The sequence below is a fragment of the Sapajus apella genome, unplaced genomic scaffold, assembly GCF_009761245.1.
Source record: "Sapajus apella isolate SASKATOON/1434 unplaced genomic scaffold, GSC_monkey_1.0 scaffold60, whole genome shotgun sequence".
Classification (NCBI taxonomy): domain Eukaryota; kingdom Metazoa; phylum Chordata; class Mammalia; order Primates; family Cebidae; genus Sapajus; species Sapajus apella.
Window position 1 is genome coordinate 8,401,745 of NW_022437000.1, and position 17,698 is coordinate 8,419,442.

At 36.5% G+C, this 17,698-nt stretch overlaps 2 long non-coding RNA genes across 2 annotated transcripts in view; both read right to left on the minus strand.

The window, feature by feature from the left end:
* Positions 1-17,698, minus strand: part of LOC116528793 — a 171,257-nt gene that overhangs the window by 60,857 nt on the left and 92,702 nt on the right. The window lies entirely within an intron of this gene.
* Positions 1,029-4,900, minus strand: LOC116528794. Its single transcript, XR_004259203.1, has 3 exons — positions 2,612-4,900; positions 2,287-2,288; positions 1,029-1,938 (listed from the first exon to the last, which is right to left on the minus strand). It is a non-coding gene; the product is annotated as an uncharacterized LOC116528794 (long non-coding RNA).

The following is a 17,698-nucleotide window of genomic DNA, read 5'->3' on the forward strand; positions in this document are numbered from 1 at the left end:
GAAGTTGCATGAAACATAGAAGGTAACGTGAATATCAGGGTTATGTAGTCATTGTGAATAAAGCTGTTTTGGTTTTCTGTGTTAGGGTTCCTTTAGTTTCAGATGACATATTCGCTGACAGAAAGTAAAGCGAATTTCATGACATGTAGCTGGCAGTCCAAGAGCTCCGTGGGACCCAGAAGTTGAAACAGTCTTGCTCCCTGAAAGGCTGCCCTCAAGTGGTGGCCAAGATGGAAACGAGAAGTTCCTGCCCTCATCATTCTTCTGGCTAACAAGCCCAAAGAAATCAAAATAACATTCCTCCTGATAGATCCAGCAATGACCTTGGAACATTTTGATTGGCTCTGCTTGGGTCAGTGCTAATCCACTGGCTTGTTATGTACACCAGGCAAACTTTTGTGAGCTCTTCCCAGCTTTTCCCAAATCTGGTGCAAGAGAGAGAAAAGAGTCAAAACTTTCTAAGTCATGGGAAAAGAGTTCTACATAAAGGTTTGTTTGTTACCAGAGCAGGTATGGGGTTTCCGGAAGACAGAACCTGTGGTCCACCTGAGGACCACAGACCACCATTCACCCCTCGTACATGAAGTCTAACTCCGCATTCCAGGTTCAGATTTTTCACCTGACTTTTAAAGATGACTCTCAAGAACTCTTTCAATGGCATTTCTGCAATTCTTGGGAGGATGAGATAACCAGCAGTGACTCCCATTTGTATTACAATATACGCTTACCTCTGGGGAGGCTGCTGGAGCTCACAGCCTTTGACACAGTCCCCTGAAGAATAGGAACAATCAAGAGAAGGTGAATATGTTATCTTCAAGCCCACTGCTTCAGCAACTTGAGCCTGGTCTCCTCTCCTCCCATCTTCAATTTATAACTGCTATGTCTATTTCTTTTTACCAATCTTGCCATTCTGATGCCAGTCCACACTCTGATCTCAATGTATCCCTCTTCCAGGGTCTCAAGAAAGATGGCCTGAGACATATATATATATATATATATATATATATGTTTTGACTACTTCCTGCATTGTTTATTGTTTTCAGTTTTCTCGTCTGTAAATAGTCATGTAAGGGTTTCAGAGACAGGTGCCATATTTTATATTTGCTTGAGTTCCCTGTAGCATCCCCTGTAGTGTACTGAATGGTTCAGTGTTCTTTTCTGTAAAAACAGACAAGATAGCTTTTAACTGAAAAAATCAGAGAGCTTCCAGATTAATTCCCCTGGTAGGTGAAGTCTAACTCAGCATTCAAAGTTCAGATTTTTCCTTTACTTTTAAAACCCCAACGGATTACTCTATGCAAGACTCTTATGGTTTAGTATTTGTATGTAAAAGCCCTTCTGCTGAATGCTTTAAATCTGCCCTACAGAGTTTAATATCCCCCTTGATTTGAAGAGAGAAACATTCTTAGAGTTTTATATTTCTGGATCCTAACTCTTGGGCCAGGGCTGGCACTCTGGCAGAAGGGTTTAAAACACAGGCTGAAAATAGCTCACTTCCATAGGCTTGCCAGGGATATCAGATGGGCTCAGAGGAGTCTCAAAAATTATCTCAGTTGTGTTTCTGCTATTCTTGAGCAGATGAGATAACCAACAGTGGCTAGTTTTAAGATTTAAAGGTTTTCTGATTACTATTGGTATTACAAAATACTGTTAATGTCTCCCAAGGTAGCATTTGAAAGGGACCATTTCAGTGGGATGGCATCTTGGAAATTTGTCTTCGCTTCAGTGCATAAAAGTCTGGTTCAAGGCCAGCGTCATATTATATGCAATGAGCAGAATGGTGAACACGGCCCTTGGGTGGCCATGCAGGGTGTCTGAACAAGAGCTAGATCATCTTTAGGATATTTTCTGGATATAAAATTCTAGCATGTATCTGTTCTGTATTCTATTCTGTATATTTTCCCCCAAACTGGCCTCAACGGCAACTTTTTAGTATAGCTATTTGTGTGATATTGTGCTGGCCTAGAGCCAGAACCAGAGCAAAACTATTTTATAAAATGCAAAACTGTTTTTAGATAAGTTGAAATGGCTGCCCCATTCTCCTTACAATAACTACTGTCCTTGGCCTCTGTAAATAGAACTGTTAGTTTGTTCTTCAAAACTATGTAAAGCTGTTTACCTTTTCTTATCAGTAACTGCCAGAATTGCTAGCCTTTGCTTACCGGCAATTGCCAGACTAAGCAGCCCAAGCTAGTTCCATCCTGGCTCCTGTGGCTTGTAATAAGTAACTAAGGTCTGTGATTTCCACCTTAACCAGATAATGTGTAAACAAATGTTTATCTTGACTTCTGTAAACCACTTAAGTAACAAACGGAATGACAAAAGTCCCCATCCCTTGGAATGTCCGGAGACCCCCACCCTCATCTCTGCCCAGGAGGTAATTTACAGAATCCACTAGCCCTCGGAATGTCTGAAGCCTTTTCATCCCCATCCCTGCCCCTCACCCCCACTCCCAAGGTGGTTTTTTGGGTATAAAAAATCGTGGCACCCTCCTGTTGCGGCCACAGGTTGGAGAGACGTGAGTCCTCTGTGGTCGCCAGCATAATAAATGACCCTGCAATCTGGCATACTTTTGTCTTGTGATAACTTTCTACACTCGGTCAAATACAACATTTGTAAGATCTGAAACGATTAAAGGAAGGCCTAAATCACTTTTGTAAATGGGCACATACATTTAAACAACCTAGACACTTGAAAGTCCCTTGAGGGGCTACCAATTGCCAGAATGTCTTCAGAAGAGAACTGACACCTAGGAGGAAAATCCACTCAGTTATTTGCCTAAAATGTAGCCATCTAGCCTTTGAATCAACTCTCTGAACCTAACACATTCTGTCCATAAGATAGTCTAGACTTACTGTTCATGTCATACAAATGAATTAGTTAAAATACTTCCGACTTCTTTATAAGAATTTTATAAGTGGTTTTGTTGGCATAAAAAATGGATGATATTCTTGGAGCTCAAGGAATTAGCCCCTTTATAAGTAAAATAAATTGTCAAAAAAAAAAAAAGGAGAGAGAGAGAGAGAGAATCTGATGCTCTCTATACAGACAATTGAATTTAAAAAACCAACAAAATAAGACATAGCCTTTCCTACATCAGCAACTTTCACAAGCATTAAATTCATTTTAATGGTTTTTAACTCTGGACATGTCCAGTGGCATGCTGACTGTGACAAAAACCGCATGAAACCTCTATGTTCTTACATAATTGTTTCAACTCTATAAAGGAGAGATGACAGTTTAAGGATGACTCCACTCTGCTGAGAAATGATAGAAGAGAGAAGGCTGACAACACATACTTTCTAGACTGCATTCACCAAAATTCCTTATAATAGAAGGAGACCACAAGAGCTGGAAAAAATTTGACCCCAGCATCTTTCAAAACTCTATTTCATCTTACTCTCCCATAGTGTTCTCTATAGGAAATGAAATCTTTGGAACTGTATTTAATATAACTTCTCTAGAAAGTACAATTTCTTAGTGGTTTCAAGTATCCTTGTAAGTTATAGATCTAGTATGGAGACTTGTCCATCAGGCAAATCTGTCAATGCCTAACAGATGTAATTATCACACAAAAGGTAACAATGGGCTCATGTCATCCTGAGTGCTGACTCCAGAAGCCACATAGATGAGAGAACAGAAAAGTGTTGTCAGCTGAATCACCATGAGCTGGTAAAATGTATCACTTATTTCAACTTTCCAATGACAAAATTAAGAAATTTATTAAAAAACTAGAAAACCCTAACTCCTAGTTAAAAGTCTGGTTTTTCTACTGCCACATTTTAGAGTTTTAGAATAAAAATGTATGTAATCTCAAGCTCGGTTTTTCTACAGCTTTCGTCAAATGCTGAGGCATCTTGTGGCGGCTTGAAGTGTGGCTACCAATAGGTCTATCTGCTCAGGACCTCAGAATGTGACCTTATTTGGAATGACAGTCTTTGTAGGTATAATTAAGGTAAGGATTTAAGATGAGATCATCTGGGATTAGCATAGGCCTTTATAAGAGACAAAAAAGGAGAGATACTGAGACAGAAGAAGAAGGTCATGTGAAGTAGAAATTGAAGTCATGCAGTCGCAAATGAAGGAACACGTGGAGCCACAGGAAACCAGAAGACGCAAGGAAGGACGCTTTCCCAGAGTCTTCGGAGGCACTGAGGCCCTGCTCACACCTTGGTTTCTTTTGTACTTATAGCCTCTAGAACTGAGAGATAATAAATTTCTATTGTTTGAAGCTACCCTGTTTGTAGTAATTTATTACCACTGCCCTAGGAAACTAATACACATCTTTATGTTGATGCATTTCTAACAGAAAAACTATATAAAATTATGAAATCACTTCTCTCAGGATTTGGTATTTGTAGGAGTCAAAAATTATAGTAAAAGGGATTCACTGAGTGCAATTATCTAAGGGCATAATCTTGCAATTTCTTTCAAATATTTTCCCTAGATCTTAGGAAGATGTTTTAAAAGGCCATTCTGTATGGGTCTTCTGAAATGAACAAGGCTGAGATCACAGCTGCATTATGGACAGTCAATGGTGAGGACATTCTAAGCCAAACTGAACCATTTGAAGTGTGGACAAAAAAAAAAAATCACTAAATTCTAAACTGTGTGAAACTGTCTTTCAAGGGCAAGGGTAAAATAAAGATGAATAACTCTGAAATTTACTACCATTCTTTCCTAAAAGAAACCTGAGAAGGTAAAATTCAGAGAGAAGAGAAATTACTCTAGAGAGCAAATCTGAGATACATAAATGAATAGAAAGCAAAAGTGATAGAAAATGGGTGAGTAAATCTAAGAATGTATGGACTCACTAAAGCAATCATAATAATTTCTAATTTGTGATTGAAAAAATAGATAATATAGAACCAAGGTATTGTATAAAATTAACAAGAATGAGAGAAAAAGTGAAAGGAGTTAACATTATCTGTTATTCCTATGGAGGTTAATTTTAATAATTTTAATTAAATAGGCATGTTAAACTACCCATGGTAACCAGTTTAAAAAATAACAAGGAGAGTATACCCTTCATACTAATAGATGGAAAAATGAAGTGTGAAAACTAAACAAATCAAAAACAAGCCCTCAATTAATTTAAAAGAAGAAAGGGGTAAAAAAGGGAAAAACAGAATAAATCATAAGAAAAAAATATGTGAAAATAAATCAACATATCAGTAATCACAATAGATTAAAATTACTACAAGTTTACCTTTCTCATAAATATGAATTAAATGCACAATTCCAAAAATGGCCAAAAATAGTGATACATTTTCTCAGGACGTGACCATCTGGAGACTTATTAGACTTCTCCAAAGGAGGTGTCTTTCAAATGAGCTTGAAATTAAGATGTTGAAGGCTTTGGACAACAGACTTAGGTTGATTGATATTATGGGTAGATTCATATTTTACATCCATTTTCTTCTGTTCTTTGAATCTGTTTCCTTTTCTTCTGTATGCTCTGTCTTCCTTCTTTTCCCTGACAGCACTATTGTCTATTGCCAATAACAGGTTTAGAATTTAGGATACTTAACAGATTTCTGAGAAAACAGATAAACCCTAAGTGTTTGTATCAAAGGTAGTCAGGTTTTAGAGCACAAATATAAGAATTATTGAGTGTTTCAATAGTTACCTTTGCATTTGGAAAGGAAAAAGCCTGGCTGACATAGGAACAGGAATTTTCTTCTGCACTCATCTTACTGTGAGATTAACACAGCTTTGAGGCAGGATTTTTGTTCCAGTGGAACACTTCCGAGGTACGTGGGGATAAAGAGTCACCATCTCTTCTACGCAGACATTTCAGAGTATAAAGCAGAATAGAGAACTCATTACCTGAGGGTTCACATTAGGAACAAAAGTTGCCTGATGTAAAAGAAGAAATAGTATTTTTTCTGCAGTTCAGACTCTGGTCTTTGCTTTAAAATGAAAATGGACAGGCTAAAGTTCTGGAGGAGAATGATCTCAGTTTACCATGGTGGGAAGTAGAGACTTATATATAAAGATCTAAGACGTGTCTTTCAAAAATATCAAATACAGCTGTTTCCGAAAATAGAAAAAGAAATAAAAGATTCTGGATCCTACTTTAACATTTTGAGCAATACAGGCATTAGACAGATGCTTAGGAGCCATGCAAGTCAATGAAAAATACCTGCTGCCCAAGAGTTGGCTAGCTCACCTTGCCTCTCTTGGTAGCCTGCTAAAAGGACAAATTTTTGGAGCTAATTATTTGTTTCCACTTGCAAATTATGCCTAGATACTAACATTATAGTATGAATTTTTATATTTTTCTAATAAATATAATGAGTCTATTATAAACATATTCCATATTTTCCATAAAACTTGAAAAAGCTGTCTTAACATTTCTGAATGAAAATAACCACCAAAGACTTATTTTCTTTTTCTCAAACTGTCCTTTGCAAAATAGTTACTTCTGTAAGAGCAAACATATTCAAATAACTTGAGTGAAGGAATTAAGGTTTTCAGTTGCTTATCTTAAAATACAGAGGCTATTATATGGGTCATACCTTAAATTTTTTTTCTCCACTGATGTTTTAACTTTCTGTGAGGAATCGCCTTGCTCTTTCTGCTACTGTGGTAGAGCCCAACCAAACTTGGATGGTGCTGTTTGGGTGCTTGACCTGCCCTCCATTCCCCCATCTGCTCATACAGGTAGAGGAAGCAGAAAGTTACCAAGTTGATGGGAGTAATGTAGAGAAATGAGGCAAATTTTTAAAAAGAGCAGTGTAACTGAGACAAATCCTCTATTACACAATTTGTGCTAGATAAAATCGAGCTCTTTTGAGAACAGGGTTCTGTTGGCATATGGATGGAGGAAGATAGACAGACAGATAGATGGATAGATAGACAGACAACAGGTGGGAGCTGTATATTATTTTAAAGTGCTACCACCTGGAATAAACCTTAGTTACTTATGCAGCCTACTTTATAATACCGTAGCGTGCTTTAAACATATCTGTGGAGGCAAGGTTATCTTACAGGAAAAAACTATTTTATAATGATCATATATTCTACATATTAAGGTCTGCATTTTTTATGCTTAAAACACCTTAACAGCAAATAATGCTAAAAGTTTATTTAAATATAATTGTAAATACAAGAAAGAGATAAAACTCTCTGTGATTCTTTTTAGAGAGGTGATGTCAGATGAAGAAGAAAGTGATTAAAAATTCTTGTTCCTCAGAAATTAATGTATGGCTATTATCAAAGAAACCTACACGGTTTTTAAACATTGCATTTTCCATACCATGAGATAAGCATAAATGCTCTTTGAAAGAAAAAGGCAGGGTTTTTGGGCAATATCAATTGCAAAATGACATATACATTTAATGTTAGAACAAAAAAATCAAGACTAATTCACTAATTATTTTCCTACTTTATGAGATAATTCATAGATAATTTAACAAATTATGAAAATGGAAACTTCTGATTTTCCTCAGTAGATGTCTCTTGAATTTATCATGAAAACTTGAGTAAAGTATACTCACTCTCATGGCAGAAATATATATTCTAGTAGTTGCTATTTTAACAAAGATACTATTGACTCAAGCATAAGTGTTTTATTGATTATTTTTGGAAAACAGTAAGTAAAAGTATGTCAAGTTAACTTAGTAAACAAAAAGAAACTTACTAGTAGGTGATTGAGTGAAGAGTCAAGAACCAAAAATGTTCAAAATACATTGACAATCAGAATTTAGCATTAAGAACCCTCTCATATCTGGAAATGTGTAATTGATAAGAGAATTATGTTTAACTTTTATTTCATTCTTATCATACAAAATAAAAATGACGCAACCACTTTCAAGTGTTAACCAAAATTGAGTCACACTGTATATTAGCAACCAGCAATAAACTATCCTTTGAGTGGTTATTAACAAAAGACTAGACTAATGAATCACAACGTTTTTACAAATCAAATTTATTTCAAGTCCAATCATTTATAACACTTATAAAATTGTGGAATTTATTTTTCAAGTTTGAGTTTTCTCTTAGCTTAACCATATCAAATTTTCATCACTCCCAATCCTTGTTTTACATTTTAGCATCTGTGATAGATGTGTGGTAGCATTTAACATCACTGATAATCAGGTGCTTTCTATCATTGACATGCAAACTCTCCATATCACAGGTTAACTGGCAGTACATATTCTTTCTCGGTGGTAGATAACATGATAGTGTAATTTTTAAATAATGTCTGTGTTTTCATTAAATATTATGTTATTAAACTTTCCTTACCTCTACCAAGTAACACTGTTTAGAAGAAAAAATAAAAGTATGGTTAATAAAGCATTTCAGGAGCAGAAGCCACAGGTTCAATTCTTGGCATTAGCACTTGATTAGAATTTTTTTCATTGTACTTGAAGTTGTGGGGTACATGTGCAGAACATGCAGATTTGTTACATAGATATACACGTGTCACGTGGTTGGCTAATTAAACTAAAAATCTTCTGCACATTGAAAGAAACTATCATCAGAGTGAGCAGGTAACCCACAGGATGGGAGAAAATTTTTGCAGTCTACTCATCTGACAAAGGGCTAATATCCAGAATCTACAAAGAACTTAAGCAAATTTACAGAAAAAAAACGACCCCTTCAAAAAGTGGGTGAAGGGTATGAACAGACACTTCTCAAAAGGAGACATTTATGCAGCTGACAAACATATGAAAAAGAGCTCATCATCACTGGTCATTAGAGGAATGCAAATTAAAATCACATTGAGATTAGAATTTTTATAAGTAGAACTTGCCTATACATTTTTTATCATAATATAGACTAATTTAAATGAAAACTAAATGAGACATATGAAAGTATTTTGACTATAGTAGACTTTCAAAATATAATAATTCCTTTTCCTCATGATTTAAGAAAAATATATACTTAAATAATTTTAATAAAAATGAAATATTATAGTAAAATACGAGTAATGATAATTGTTATAGGAGTTGATAATTTCACACTGCTTTGGTTTTCAAGAGGAAATCTTTCACCAAGTCCTTCCAGGCCTTTTACAAGAAGGTTCAGTGAGGTACCTGATTTGTGGCTGACAGTCAGTGTTCATTGTTCAAGTAATGATAACTTCCTAACAGATGCTTCAGACCCACCTTCCCCTTGGGCCCTCCTGAAGATTATTGGGGAAGAAGCATCAGGTGAGAGAATAGGTGTCATGGTGCTGAAATAGCTCTGCCAGAATAGATGCCTCCAGCCACTGTGGTTTATCTTGGTGAGTTAGTACGGCCCATCTCTGCAGTACCCCTGAACTAAACAAGGTTTAGGAGAACATTTTCTCCTGGCTCTGCTCATTCTGGGCTTGATTTCTACTGGCATAAAGAAGAGGCATAGCATTTCAACTTCAGGTGAGTCCTTCATCTTCAGGAAATGTGCTTTTGCTTAAGCTTTCTGAACTCCTGTGTTCTGCTTTTAAACCCTTTTCTGTGGCTTCTGCCCAATCTTAGCTAATTTTAGCAGCTGTTAATAATGTTTTGGGATCTGGTATTGACAGAAGTAGATGTCTTTTTTTCTCATTCTCCTTTTTGTTTTTGTGTTGTTTTCAGCAGAAAAGGCATTATCTAACCTATGCAGCCACATTTCTTCAGAAGTCACCTATTCATATATGAAAATTTCAAGTGCCATGTTTGCAGTGAATCTGTTGGCCATCCTCTGAGAGATTTTCTAATTATTAAAATCTTCTCTCAGTCCTCAAAAAATTTAGATTAATTGAGGATGTATATAAAATAATACCAAAGAAATTATGTGCAAGATTATGTCATTTGGACAACATGTGAAAGAGAATTCAGAAAGGCGTTTAAGTCAGTGTGGCCTAGAGAAGTCAGGAAGTATGCTGTGGAGAATGCTGGCACCGAGAATTTCTTGAAAAAATATTAAAAATGTATAGAAAAGCAGGTTTAATAGGAGGATGACACTACTTAAAACTTTCACATTACAGTGAAACCTGGAAAGAGAGTTTACTGTAATTATAGAAACAATTATTTATATTGATATACTGCTTTAGAGGCTTCAGATCACTTTCCCATACAATGTTTGAGCAATTCTATTTAAAACCAAAAGCAGTGTGCCAAAATAATGTTCTGATTATGTGCTTAGAAAGCTGAGTAAAGACAATGTTTTTTGTTTGTTTGTTTGTTTTTGAAGGAGTCTCCCTCTGTCGCCCAGGCTGGAGTGCAGGGGCATGATCTTGGCTCAATGTGACCTTCACCTCCTAGGTTGAAGCCATTCTCCAGCCTCAGTTTCCCAAGTAGCTGGGACTACAGGCATGTGTTACCACGCCTGGCTAATTTTTTTGTATTTTGAGTAGAGATGGGGTTTCACCTTGTTAGCCAGGCTGGTCTTGAACTGGCCTCAGGCAATTCACCCGTCTCGGCCTCCCAAAGTGCTGGGATTACAGGTATGAGCCACTGCACTGGGCCAAAGACAATGTTTTCATGGGGTGGGAAAGGTTGGTTATAACTGGATTCGTGCTGCAACTTCTTCTCATAGCTAATATTTACTTTTGTGATTAAACATAGTTTTCTTCAATATAAAAGCCTATAGGTATTAACACTCCAAATCAAATTACAAAGTGACTGATGTTGAAATAAATTTTTGGCCTCGTATGCAAAATCAGTTGCTCAAATTAAGATGCAGTTCCTTTCCAACAAAGCAAATCAGGCTGTGCATAAAAAGTGAGACCTTGTTAAGTTGACTCTCAGTGTTGACTTAAGCCCAGTGGACTCCTGCTCCATCTCTTTATTTCTTAACTAAACCTTACTCCAAGCGTGGTTTCCCTGTGTGAGTCTTTCTAAAACATGTCCCTGACTCCACTTTGTGGAATCTAGTCACCTCTACCAATGGGTAACTTTTCCAGCTCTTAACCTCTGGCTCTTTTACTTGGCTGCAAGTCTTGACTCTCCTTTTAGCAAAGCTTTTCATCCACAAATGGTCATTTGGTGGCAATGTTCTGGACATACCCGGAAGTGCGCAAAAGTCATGCCTTGCTGGAAGCTTCTCTGCAGTCACCTTGTTTTTAGTCCCTTAATCTTGAAGAATTTGAAATCCACTGATCCATAGTTTTCACTGGTCATAGAGATTTGGATATTTAGAGAGAAAAATTGGAGAACTTTTTTTTTTTGCATTCTTAGTTTCTATTGTCTACTGTTTGATACAGATTTATGCCCTTTTATATTTTCAATAAGCAACTCTGAGATCCTTCAAGGTGGTAATTGTTAGATAGTCACCAATTTAGATTCAGGAGCCTCCAAAGAGTTTGTTCCTGAGTAGTTTCAGTCTAGACCAGCACTCTCTTATTCTCTTCTGTTGCCATTATACACACCAAGGTTACTTACAAAAAAGAGTTTAAAGACATAAACATTATCGCATTTTTAATGTGCAACTGTGCTTTTTAAGTGAAAATATTCCAATTCATGACATGACTGGATTTATAAGTGCCAAAGATCTTCACTGGACCTAGAAAGTTTAATACAGCACTATTTTCCTGCAGTTAGAAAACTGCAGGAATCACTGATACAAATGAATATATTCTTTGTTCACAAACTTCATAGAAATTCAATGCTGACACAGGAAAACATAAACCCAAGTCAATTTTTTTAAATAAATTACAAATGTACAAAATGAATTTATCATAAAATCAACGTTTAAATATATTGTTTTAGTTTAATTTTAGAGAAAATTTCACCAGTGATTCTTGTTTCCATGGTTTGTCAGACTGTATGTTTTAGTCTCACAAACAGCATAACACAAAAGTGATGGGTTCAATCACATGTTCTTCCTTACAATGAACATACACACTTGAAATTTAAGCATATTATCAATTTCTCATTATTCTCATTCTGATGTTTGTTTCTTTTTCATAGTTTATTTTATGACATCTTTAACCTTTAGAAAGATTTAAATTGTGATAAAGGTCAAGTGTAAAATGGGGTATTTTGTGCTTTTGTACTTTGGGGCTCAAAAAATGAACTCAAACAATATGATACTTTGACATCCTGAACTAAGAAAGCAGCTTCAAATTCTCTCTGACCTCCTTCCAATTTTATCTCTCAATCTGCCTCCTCTCTCAAGCCACAGGATGAGGCTGTTCTCTGAAATTCCCTTATGCACCTAAAAAACAGGCCCTCAAAGAGTAACGGAATTGCCTTCAATCCTTTCTCTGACATTTCATTAATCAGAGGAGATAAGAACTCATATCAAAGAGGAGAAGGTTGAAAATTGAACACTATGCCTAGAACCGAGAAGAACTTCATCCAAACTACTGTTTGTTCTCTGGTCCCATTTAATTCCCAAAGTGAATTATTTATTAACTATTATCTAAACATTGGCTCTGTCTATCTCTTCTAAAATCCTAAAGATTTACTCTTACTCTCCCTCATCTTTCCTGAAAAAGGGTGTATAAGCACCTGTACCTCTTTGGGTTGTTGGGTAATCATTGTCCTGAGACTCCCCTGTGCTATGCATGTTCATCAACTTGTATGCCCATTTCTCCTATGAATCTGCCTTTTGTTCGTTCATTTTCTGCAAGTCTTCAGACAGAGAAGGGGAAGCTTTTCCTCTGTGTCCCCACAATACCCTCCTTTAATTGCCATTTCCTGTTGTCCTTACAGCCTTCAAATATCTGCCCAGTTTTCATGCTGCTAGTGTTAGGTTAGTTTTATGAGGGAGAAATACGTTTTTTAATGTAAACCACTGCTTTTTTATGTTTTTAATAGCCTGAACAAATAGATCACCCACTCATAGCTCTTATTAATTAATTAATTAATTGAGGGCATGCATGCCTGGTAATTGTGACTCAGGAAATCAGCTCTAGAGTAGGTTAGCATTAAGGAGTTATTCATTACGGGTTGAAGAGTTCTCAGAAGATAAGCTTTTGGTTTCTCTCTGCCCCACATAGGTCATCAGTTACATGGACTTTTAAAGCTGAAATCAAATTGCCACCATGCATTCAAATATTTAAGTTAGCCAGCATGTGGAACATTCTTTTGTATGAACTCCCAGGAAAGACCATGGAGATTGATAGATTGGACAAAAACTGAAAAACTGATAATCATTTAGATACCAAAATACAAATTATTAAGAAAAAATACAGCATTATTTGTAAGACTTGATGTGAATAGAATTGGCCTAGAATAAAGGGTAGATTTTGATGAAAAATTCTAATCATGAGGAACAACTATTGCATTAAAATCGGAGACATTTTAGGTTTATCTATAGAAAATCTTGTAAATCTTGTAAGAGAAAAACATTCTGTGTGTGTTAATGCTCAATGAACAATAGTTTATGAGAATTATTTTGGAGAAATTATATGAATCAGTAGAACAACAAAAATGACTAAATCCTTTAAGAAAAATATATCTTGGTTAATGCAATTTTCAGACATATGGAAACCATTTTCAGGCATATGGAAACTAAATAAAAATGAAAAGAGGCAATGACTGCCATTTTGGCAAGCTCCCAATCCCAAGCATGAGGAATTACAGACTGGATTTCAGGAGCCATGTGTGCAGGAACCTGAAGTTCAGATGGGCAGCTCGCGGCCTGGGCTGTGGGTAGGAGGCGTGCACTGGACCAGTATGCCTCCCTGCTTGCTGTTGGGTTCTGAAAGGCTGCCACAAGGAACCAAATCAAGGCTGCATCACCCATGGAGACATTTCACGCCTTGTAGCTCACCATACTTGCTGGGGAGGAAAATCTAGAGATAGCAGTGTGGGCCACTTATTTTTCCTCATCTCTGACTTGCCAGGTATTTCTGAAATTAATTTTCTAAGTTTCTTAATCTTTAACTCACAAGACACACAATGTACACACACACACACACACACACACACACACACATATCTCTTCTGGAGGTTGTGAGTAATAGGGAGAGATTGAGATTTAGATGTAGCTTGCTCAGAAAAATGCCTGACACAAAATCAATTCTTTCTTGCTGTCGTTGTTACGAATATTATAACTGACATTAAGACTAATGTGGCAAATTAGACATATTTATATTTGGAAATTAAACATAGTCGCCTACATTTGTATTAAACAAAGTATTATGGCATGACACATTCTGTTATTAGGGGCAACTTATTTTATGGGGCTATATTTATAAATCTAAAGCATTAAAAAATCCAGGTTTTCACTTATGTTAACAAAATGTGTTTTTTAATAATACTTTTATTGTTTGTGATTATATGTAATTCAGTCTTTTTACAAGAGAAAAACAGTTATTTTAGTTTGTTTTTCTCCCAATCAGGATGAAGTAAGAATGTTCCAATGTCAGGCTGGAATAAACCTGACACTGTCATGTAAACTAATTGTGACATATGAGTCGCAGTACAGCTAAGTCATTTAGAGCATGAGATTTGGATTCAAACAGAACTAAGTTCAAGCCTGTTTCCACCAGTGAGTAAATGGTGAGTTTAAATACCTACCATCTTTAAGACTCAGTTTTCTTATATGTTAAATAGAGATAAGAATATTAACATTTACCTTATATAGTGTTTGTGAAGGGGAAAATGTTTTTAAATTGTTTGGCATAGTGCCAGAAAAATTTTAAATATTTTGATAAGTGATATTTATTGTGCTAGTATTGTTTTCCTTCCCTTTCCTCTTCTAGTAAGGCAGAGTCTGAAATTTTTTCCCTTGGGAAAATTGCTCAGAAGTGAAATAGCAAAGAGCCTGAGGTCTATAAGCCTGAGAATGAAGGAGGGGGCATTGGTCTTTCTTGATAGCTCCTGAGAGTCTAATGAGAAGCCAGAGGTGAGAACAACCACTTTCTGGCATTGTCATTAGATGAAAATATCCTATAGTATTAACTTTTTTCTATGTCTTCATACAAGACTCAGATTCCTATGTGAGAGAAGCTTTTTTCATTAATATGAATAATATCTAATCTCCATGCTAAGATTAGAGTTCCACTGACTGTGTTAGGGGACAGGGGAATTGTTTCCCAAGGAAAGGAATGCTTAGTGGATCAAAATCCAGATGGGCACTACAGTACGTAATACTAACTAGGGTGGAGCATTTTAGGGTTCTATAAGTGAATTTCACAGGATGATGGAAATGTTCTACATCTTATTTTGTATGATGATTACTCAGGTCAAAATCCATCAGTTGCAATGCCCTATATTATTTATTCCATGTAAATCCTAAATAAATCACTTAATTTAAATACCTCAATGACTCAATTAAATTATCTTCAATAGTTAAGGTACAATTTATAATTGGTCCTTCAATAGTCTACTATACCACAATCTACGAATCAACATAAGGACAGAAGAAATTCAGAAGGAAGAGACACACACAGTAATTTCTCTTTATATCTTTAACTTCTAAATTCAAGTTAAGAGATAAAAGATTAAGTATGCCATACACGCGTGAATTTATAATTCAAATAATTCATCTGCCATATTTAGGTAATAGCTTCTATTTTCTTTTTTCATCTTAAGTAGGTTCTCTGTTGCTAGGTGATTCCTAAAAATGATTTTAATAGTAATATGGTAAAAGTGTTATATAGCTCTTCTTTTAAAATTCAGTCTAATTTATATCATTTAAAAAAACAGTTTCTTAGAACAGCATTGTTATACTTACTCCTCTGAGGAAATGAAATAACATTTAAGTCATTTAATATAGACTAGAACTGAAAGGGTTATGTTCTGCTATTACCTGAGGCATGCAACAAACGTATTTCTATAAAGCACAATGTTCAAGAAATGTATGGATACCATTGCCTCCCAATTTGAATTTTTTTTTTTTTTTTTTTGAGACGGAGTTTCGCTCTTGTTACCCAGGCTGGAGTGCAATGGCACGATCTCGGCTCATCGCAACCTCCGCCTCCTGGGTTCAGGCAATTCTCCTGCCTCAGCCTCCTGAGTAGCTGGGACTACAGGCGTGTGCCACCATGCCCAGCTAATTTTTTGTGTTTTTAGTAGAGACGGGGTTTCACCATGTTGACCAGGATGGTCTCGATCTCTTGACCTCGTGATCCACCAGCCTCGGCCTCCCAAAGTGCTGGGATTACAGGCGTGAGCCACCGCGCCTGGCCCACTAATTTGAATTTTTAAAAAGGAAATTAGAAGTAAAGTGCATAGGAAATCTTGTATGTATCTTACACATTATTCCATTATTTCCTTTAGGCTGAAAGTTCCTAGTTTGTATATTCTATAGTAGCTCTTACAAATGTAATAGGCCGGGCGCGGTGGCTCACGCCTATAATCCCAGCACTTTGGGAGGCCGAGGCGGGTGGATCACGAGGTCAAGAGATCGAGACCATCCTGGTCAACATGGTGAAACCCCGTCTCTACTAAAAACACAAAAAATTAGCTGGGCATGGTGGCACACGCCTGTAGTCCCAGCTACTCAGGAGGCTGAGGCAGGAGAATTGCCTGAACCCAGGAGGCGGAGGTTGCGGTGAGCCGAGATCGCGCCATTGCACTCCAGCCTGGGTAACAGGAGCGAAACTCCGTCTCAAAAAAAAAAAAAAAAAAAAAGAAATAGTTTATGTTTGCAGCATTATTTTTGTATTTAAACAGTCATTCACATACATACCTGTATCTCTTTACACCTATACTACTTTCCATATATTTAATAATCTGTAAACTGAAAATAGTTATGATTGACTGTTTATATATTCGTATTCAACACACCTTTACTAAGCATCCACTATTAGTTAAGCACTGTGTTTGAATGTATTAAGAGACCATAAACTCATAGATAATAGTAGTACAGAGACTCTATTACTTGTTTTGGAAAACAGGTGGAAAAATTCCAAAGGCAAAACATAGTAAAAGAAATTGTGAGGAAAATTATTGGAAGAGAGCAGCTTGGAAGACAAATATTGAAGAGATAAGCTATGACTAATAAAAATTGTAGCAGAAGGAAGCCCCACATAATACAGAAAACTAGCCAGAGGTAAAAGAACACCTTGAATCTGTCATTTGAAAGGCATCCTCACATCCGAGGATAATTTTGAGATCTACCTGGTATAATTTCTGAATTCTAAGTATAAAGAAAGACAGCACACATATTGCAATGGGAAAAACAAAATGAGAGAATAAAAATAAAATCCAATTATTTATGGAAAATCCCACTACCTAGAAGGTAGCAGAGCAGTATTACAAACTTTAGGGAGACCAGGACTAGAACCTAGAATTCTGGACCTAACCAAATAGGATTCATGCATTAATGCAAAATAAAGATACTCTTGTAATTGCAAAGCTCAGAAAGTATTCTGCCTGGGCTGTTCTTGGTCTGTTGACTCAAAAACCATGCCCTGCCCTTCCCCAAGGTCTATATTCTGCAAACCAAGTTTCCCAGGCTTCCTCTCTAGCTGGCTTCTCACTAGATTCCAATAAAAGGAGGCCCTGGCAGGAGAAGAGAAAGTGGCAGGAAGGGAGAAACCAGAAGCTTTTTTCCTCCCTGTCACTGCATCAGGTTACACACTTGGCTGTCACTATCTCTTCTGTGGCTCAACTCCATCGTGGTTCTTGTAAGACCACCTATTTCCTTATCCCTCCAACCCTTGTGAAAATAGCTGCTTTTTGCTATTGTTAATCAATGGAGAAGAGGAAAAGAGGAAGAAGAGGCAGTGTAACAGAGATTTTATAACACTTTTGTTGCAAACCTGACTCTGCCAAAGCTGCTGATTGAGGAGACAGCAGTGTCCTCAGACATGTGGAATCAGGCAGCA